Source organism: Nicotiana attenuata, unplaced genomic scaffold, assembly GCF_001879085.1.
Source record: "Nicotiana attenuata strain UT unplaced genomic scaffold, NIATTr2, whole genome shotgun sequence".
Classification (NCBI taxonomy): Eukaryota; Viridiplantae; Streptophyta; class Magnoliopsida; order Solanales; family Solanaceae; genus Nicotiana; species Nicotiana attenuata.
In genome coordinates this window covers 39778-47529 of record NW_017671772.1, presented here as the reverse complement: position 1 = coordinate 47529, position 7752 = coordinate 39778, and positions in this window count along the sequence as shown.

The following is a 7752-nucleotide window of genomic DNA, read 5'->3' as shown; positions in this document are numbered from 1 at the left end:
ATTGAACTCAGTCCTGGTATTTAACACTGTTTTTTTGTAAACTCAGCCATTTTTCTAAAAGTAGAAACTAAAGTAATATTTTTAAATGAAGTTTGGGCTGAATATTTTTATATTATTGTGCCGAAAGGCTTATGTGATTTTGGACTGAGTATGGGATCGGACTGTACGCCGCAGTGGTATGACATTGATATTGATATGAGGCCGATGGCCTGTTCGATGCCACGATATGGCTTATTATTGCGCTTGGGCCGTAAGGGGCCCCTCCCGGAGTCTGCACACCCCCAGTGAGCGCCGTCGACGATAAATAAATGGAGCGGGCTGCACGCCGCAGCGGGTACTAGAGAGTACCGTACTATTTGTTGCATTTCTTAATTGATTGTCATTCATTTACTTATCTGTTGCAGCATCATTGTTTTCATTGGTTTATTGAGTTGATATTATCTGGATTAAACTGCTGTTATTATAGCTTACATTGTGCCTATCCAGGATTTCTTACTCTCAACCCTTATTTATGTTTATTACTCTCTGGGTTGGAAGTACTCACATTACTCCCTGCACCTTGTGTGCAGATCTAGGTGCAACCACTGAGGCTGAGTGAGGATTTCTCTGCCGAGCATCATATCTGGGAACATCAAGGTAGTTGCATGACGTCCGCAGTCCTGATCTTCCCATCTAACCTATTTGCTTTATTTCCGCATTTCTTTAGAGCAATATGTAGTAGGTTGACACCTGTGTATTAGAGGCTCAGACTTGTGACACCGGATTATTCGGGCTGTGTAGTAGTATTTCTACTTGGATTTTCCGCATATTTTAATTATATTTCAGAGTTTCAGTATTATGACTTAGTAATTATTTTGGTTAATTGAATCATGAACTGTATAAAAAGGGTTAAGGTTGTTGAATTTGTCGGGCTTGCCTAGCAGTGTGTTGGGCGCCATCATGATCGGGGTTGGGGTCGTGACAAGTTGGTATCAGAGCCTAGGTTACTTGGTCTCGCGAGTCATGAGCCGGTTTAGTAGAGTCTCGTGGATCGGTACGGAGACGTCTGTACTTATCCTCGAGAGGCTCCAGAACATTTAGGAACACTTCACATTCTTGAATTCTTATCGTACGTCCTTGATTCAGCTTGAAAAGAAACTCTCGAAATTCCTTCTACGTGTTCGTACGCGTGCATGAGCGCTCAGTATCAAATGTGCCTTGATGGCTTGTGATTCCCCGATCGAGGGGCGAGATGTAATCTCTGTGAGTTTATGTTGGGCCAGTCTGGAGGACTTGAGGCCGGGTCTTTTCCTATGGCTTGAGCACCGAGGTGCTGATTGTGTGAGCAAGTGTTTCGAACTTATATGTTCGGCATTGCCCCTATTAGTGGGAGTGACGGCTAGTTAGCTACGTGGTGAGTATGTTAGTGCTGCAAGGTGCATCTATGTGACTTGGAGGTGATGAGGAAGGCCTACTGGATGATAGAAGAACTATTAGGTGTTTGAATTCCATTGCGATTCGAGGTATAGCCTGAGTTATGGGCGCGTGAAGAACCTTTTCATGTTTCCAGTTGAGAGTGAAGTAAAAATTTTATGTTGCGGTATGAGTTCAGACTCAGGAAGACTAAGCGACTGCGTACAATTTAGGACGGTGGAAGGTATACATAAATGGTAGTTGGAGGTCATCTCCTGCGAGTGTTCTAAAGTTGTGTGATCTTTATGTTATCTATTAGAAGATCTCATTTACAAGTGAAGAAAATGTGTTGACATCTAAATTGGATCGCCTAGAGAGTGGGCTTAACTGTTGCGTGAGTGAATGCGAGATTTGCAGAAGAGTTAAAAATTTCTAGATGATTTGTGTTTGCACAAGCTTATGAAGGATTGAGTTTAATCTCACTATGGTATTAAGGCAGCAATGGAGTATGTGCGTTATGAGTTGTTGGGAGTGTTTTGATTTATGGCTTCGAGCCAAGTTGGGGAATTTGCTATTGATTAGCTAATTGTACGGTTATGTGCTATGTTGGTTCCGGTTTGAGGCATGCTGGCGAATCAGTTCGGGTGGCAGTACAGGTGAGGCATGTCGTCCGTCGTAATTGATGTTATTCAAGAGTATTCCATTGTTATGGGCCTGTTACGTGTAGGCGGATCCCGAAAGGGTTATGGTGGGTTAGACCACTACTTAGAGATTGCATATTCTACGGTTATGAGAATTCACCTGTGTGCTGCTATGGTTCTCCTGAAGTGAGTTAAGTGGAAAGTTTTATTTGATGAAGTGTTAATCCAATAGTGGTTCCGAAGCTTTGATGAAAAGCGTGTCCTATCGTATGTTGGCATGTTGGGTGCAATGAGTGGTATGGAATTTGAAGTGAAGATAGAGGTAATAGCTCGGTATGGACAAGGATGTCACGAGCTCGGATGAACAAGGAAGTAGCTTCGACGTTTAAGCGTTAGTGCGGCCGATGGTTTGGAGGTACGACCCAGTTATCTGTAATGGTAGGTTGTGGGAGGGTGTCCCACAGGAAGAGTGTGTAAGTATGGCAGTTAGTCACTTGATTGATTGAAGACTTGAACCCAGTACGAAGGTTGTGTTAATATCGTTGAATTGAGAATATATGCCCGGAGGGCACTCAGTCTATTGAGTTGTGGACTACGGATGATTGCTCCGACTATGATGGATGTTCTTATGTGTTACGAGCGGAAGATGAGTTGTTAGGAACCTTTGAAAGGTAATTAACCTAGTTCAGTGCGATCAGGATCGGCTTGAGGTCGGTGGATGGATTCAAATGTGAATATAGGCTCTATGGCAGGCCAAACGGGTTCATTTCAGTGATGCGCTCCTTATGGAGGAGGAGTCAGGGTGTTATTTCATTGTCAGATATTATATGCAGTGATACACTGCGCCTTGTGAGTTGTGAGACGGTTTGAGAAAATGCTTATGTGTTGAGGATTCGCGTAGTCATGATGTTTATGAGCAAAATGGCTCTCGAGATTCAGATTGTATATCGCACCTCAGTTGAGCTTGAGTTTTGGTAGCTTATAGCGCTATATGTCCCCTCAGGTACGGTATTGTGCACTTAGCGTGCTTGTGACCGAAATTCGGTATTTTATATTAATGAGCAATTTAGCTTGATGTACACCTCTTTAGGTGAGTGTTATGTGTGGATCGGGTGGCACACCGCCATGAGTGTGTTATTTGGATCGGGTTGCGCGCCGCAACAGTGTTATACTGAGCATAGTTTTCTATATGCTAATTTTGTATGCCTTGCTTCCTATTTTCTAAGGAGAGCACATAGTAGTTCGTGAGTTAGGCAGTTCCTTTCAGAGTTCGTTTTCTTTTTGTACCGCGTTCGAATCGGTAGCCTATCGGCGCTTTGTGGCATCATATGAGACTCTTAATTGTGTTCGGGATGGCTTATTGCCCGAGCAGTTCGTACTGGGTGAGACGAGATTATTGAATTCGAGCTCGGTGCAATCTGAGCATATGAAGTAAATTAAGGGGCTAAGACCATTATTTGGCTCAGAATGAGGTGATAGTTCTTGCCAGAAGTATAGACCCAATGAATGATTGGTTCGGCAGTGTTATGAATTTATACAGATCTCATCCGTCATGTCGGTATTGTAAGAATTTGAACAAGACCTATGTATGTCATGCAGAGCATGGGATGTGTAATGATTTTCTTTGGCTCCAGACATCAATTGAGCATGGTTGTCGATTTCAAGCATAATGACTAGAGGTGTTTCAGGTAGAAGTAGTATTTGGATAGGATCGCGCGTTGCAGCAAAGCCGTGTGGAAACATGGCCTTGCGGGTCAAATTTGTGTGTTCTATTTCTATGATGTGAGACAGGGTCTCAGCCTTGTGTTATGGCAGTACTGATGAGCTTGAGGTACAGCTCTTTCGTTTGAGTCATTTTTTTTTATGATTTGAGTATGTTCAGACCGTTTCTTATTGGTGTGCGTATTATGCGAGTTGTGGCTTAGGCCTGTATTGAGGTGTCATATCACCAGAGTGGTGTGTTGGATTTGAGGTGATCGTTGGGGTCACTACTGAATACGAACGGATTTGATTTCAGCATGTTTGATAGGTAAATATCGAGGTTCGGTTCAAAAATTTGTTAGGGAAATTGCCAGAGGAGCAATGGCCTCATGAATGGTTGATCCGAGCAATGATTATGGTTTATTGCGTGTTTCAATTACCGTGGGCGGTATATGAAAGTTTTGGAATGAGACCTTGGCTAATAAGAGATTTCTAACGGTATTTGGTTGTTGTGGGCAGCTGCTGTGAATCGAAGTTATCGCTACATGTGTTGGGTTATGTAGTATATCATATGATTGCACCTGAGGTTGAAAGAAAGGGTTATTACAGCTGGTTCGGGCTTATTCTGAGTATAGATGTGAGGTTCTGATCTTGTGTATGATTTCAGAAAGTGCAATGTGGTTCTATGGTTTATGGACTAGATGGATTGTGAAATTTTAGCTATGTTGTGTTATCGGACCTATGCGAGATAGGGTGACGTGGGATCACCCCCGGGTATATGCTTGGTAAGGTCATTTAGCTATTGGTTGGCTTCTAGGACAACTCTGGGTACGCTCGAGGGCGAGCGTTCGTTTAAGTTGGGGAGGATGTGACGACCTGACCCGTCGTCTCATGAGAACCGTTCCGTTTCCCCCATTTCCTGCTTCGTTATGCTTCATTATCAGTGTCTTGTGTGAACGAGTTGAATTGGGTTGATTTTTGGAAGGAAATGAGACACTTAGTCTCTTTAAGGAAGGCTTGTTTTGGAAAAGTCAACCGGATGTTGACCTATGAGTTAGAGGGCTCGGATGTGGATTCCGATGATTCGGTTAGCTTTGGGGGATGATTTGTGACTTAGGAGTGTGATCGGAAGTGATTTTGGAGGTCCGACGTAGAATTAGGCTTGAATTGGCGAAGTTAGTATTTTGGCGAATTCCGGTTGATAGGTGAGATTTTGATCTGAGGGTCGGAATGGAATTCCGAGAGTTGCTGTAGCTTCGTTAGGTGGTTTGGGATGTGTGTGCAAAATTTCAGGTTATTCGGAGATGATTTGGTTGGGTTTTTTATCAAATGCGTATTTCGGAAGAATTTGAAGAACTTAGGCTTGAATTTGATGAGAGTTGAGGATTTTTGTGTTGTTGGATGTGTTTTTAGGATTGGAACAAGTTTGAATAGGGTATTGGACCATGTCTATGTTTTTGGTTGAGGTCCCGGGGGCCTCGGGGTAAGTTCGGGTGGTTAAACGGAGAGTTTTGGAGTTGTTGCATGTTTAAGTTTGCTGGTATCTGGTGTTTTCGCACCTGCGGTTATGGGACCGCAGGTGCGGTCTCGCAGAAGCGAGCGGGAAGGCGCAGAAGCGGAAAAATTGGTCCATGTCAGGTTCCGCAGAAGCGGAAAAATTGGTCCATGTCAGGTTCCGCAGAAGCGGAAATTAGGACCGCATAGGCGGTCCCGCTGGTGCGAAATTTGGACTGCAGAAGCGGCCAAGGCCCTTAAGTGAAGGTCCGTAGAAGCGGACGTAGACCACAGATGCGGAAGTCGCAGAAGCGACATGTTTACCGCAGAAGCGGAATTGCCTGGGCAGTTAAATGAAATAGTCTTCTTCGCGATTTTTGAGAGAATCACATTTTGGACTTCGGACTTGGAGGTTTTTTTTTGTGCGGTTTTGGAGAGGGAATCAAGGGACTTCATTGAGGTAAGGAATTCTAAGCCTAAAACGTAAATCTAATGTGTTATTGCATGAAATTAGACTGAAAACTCAAGGAATTAAGGTCAAAAATGGTGGTTTAGGGCTTGAAACCTAAGAGAAAAAAATGGGAAATTGAGGGGTCATTTGGACTCCAATTTTGGTGTTCTTTATATGTATAGACTCGTGGCGAGATAAGGAATCCGGTGATATTAATTTTCTAATTTTTCGAGAATTGGACCCGGGGCTCGGGTTTTGTCAATTTCGGGATTATTGATGTTTTTCGATTATTTTCGATTGGGTATTGATCCTATAGCATAATGTGACGTATTCGTTGTGGTTTTGGTCAGATTCGACGCACGAGGAGGTCGATTTGAGAGGCAAGGGCATAGCGAGCTAGGATTTTGGCCGGCTTGAGGTTAATAATAAATGTAAATGCTGTGTTGAGGGTTTGAAACCCCGAATTTGCACAATGTAGTGCTATGTGAGGTGACTTGCACGCCGGATAACGGGCGTGGGGTAGAGCACCGTCGGGGATTGTGACTTGGTCCGTCCCGCTTAATAAAATTACTACCTAATTGATTGTAGTTTTGTGATATCCTTATAAAAATGGATTAATTATCATAATTGGGCTTCGTGCCAACTACTTGAATCCTTTAGGGATTATTTTTACTGGTTTCTTACCATATTTCTAGATATTGAACTCAGTCCTGGTATTTAACACTGTTTTTTTGTAAACTCAACCATTTTTCTAAAAGTAGAAACTAAAGTAATATTTTTAAATGAAGTTTGGGATGAATATTTTTATATTATTGTGCCGAAAGGCTTATGTGACTTTGGACTGAGTATGGGATCGGACTGCACGCCGCAGTGGTATGACATTGATATTGATATGAGGTCGAGGGCCTGTTCGATGCCATGATATGGCTTATTATTGCGCTTGAGCCGTAAGGGGCCCCTCCCGGAGTCTGCACACCCCCAGTGAGCGCCGTCGACGATAAATAAATGGAGCAGGCTGCACGCCGCAGCGGGTACTAGAGAGTACCGTACTATTTGTTGCATTTCTTAATTGATTGTCATTCATTTACTTATCTGTTGCAGCATCATTGTTTTCATTGGTTTATTGAGTTGATATTATCTGGATTAAACTGCTGTAATTATAGCTTACATTGTGCCTATCCAGGATTTCTTACTCTCAACCCTTATTTATGTTTATTACTCTCTGGGTTGGAAGTACTCACATTACTCCCTGCACCTTGTGTGCAGATCTAGGTACAACCACTGAGGCTGAGTGAGGATTTCTCTGCCGAGCATCATATCTGGGAACATCAAGGTAGCTGCATGACGTCTGCAGTCCTGATCTTCCCATCTAACCTATTTGCTTTATTTCCGGATTTCTTTAGAGCAATATGTAGTAGGTTGACACCCGTGTATTAGAGGTTCAGACTTGTGACACCGGATTCTTCGGGCTGTGTAGTAGTATTTCTACTTGGATTTTTCGCATGTTTTAATTATATTTCAGAGTTTCAATACTATGACTTAGTAATTATTTGTGTTAATTGAATCATGAACTGTATAAAAAGGGTTAAGCTTATTGAATTTGTCGGGCTTGCCTAGCAGTGTGTTGGGCGCCATCACGACCGAGGTTGGGTTCGTGACAATCACCCAACGGAGCTTACGGAATTGACGAAATCCCATTCCAAGGCTGTCTTCACACTGCTCCGACTACGGTCCAAATTCTAAAGCTTATGCTCTCAATTGAGGACTAAGTATCCCAAAACACTCCGAAACACAAAACGAATCTTCCCGAAAACCCACAATAGTAGAAATAAACACTGGGAAAGCAGTTAATAGGGGTCGGGGCGTAAATTCTCAAAACGACCGGCCGGATCGTTACATTACACTTCTTACTTTAGGCTTCCCTTTTAACAAATCTCTTATTTTGCTATTTGTTGCATTTTATTTAGAATATGAACTATGATAATTTCTCAATATCAAATTTTTATCTTAGCAAAACATTGAAAATAATATGTTATATTTGTTCTTTTACTAAGAACTTACACGTAAATAAAC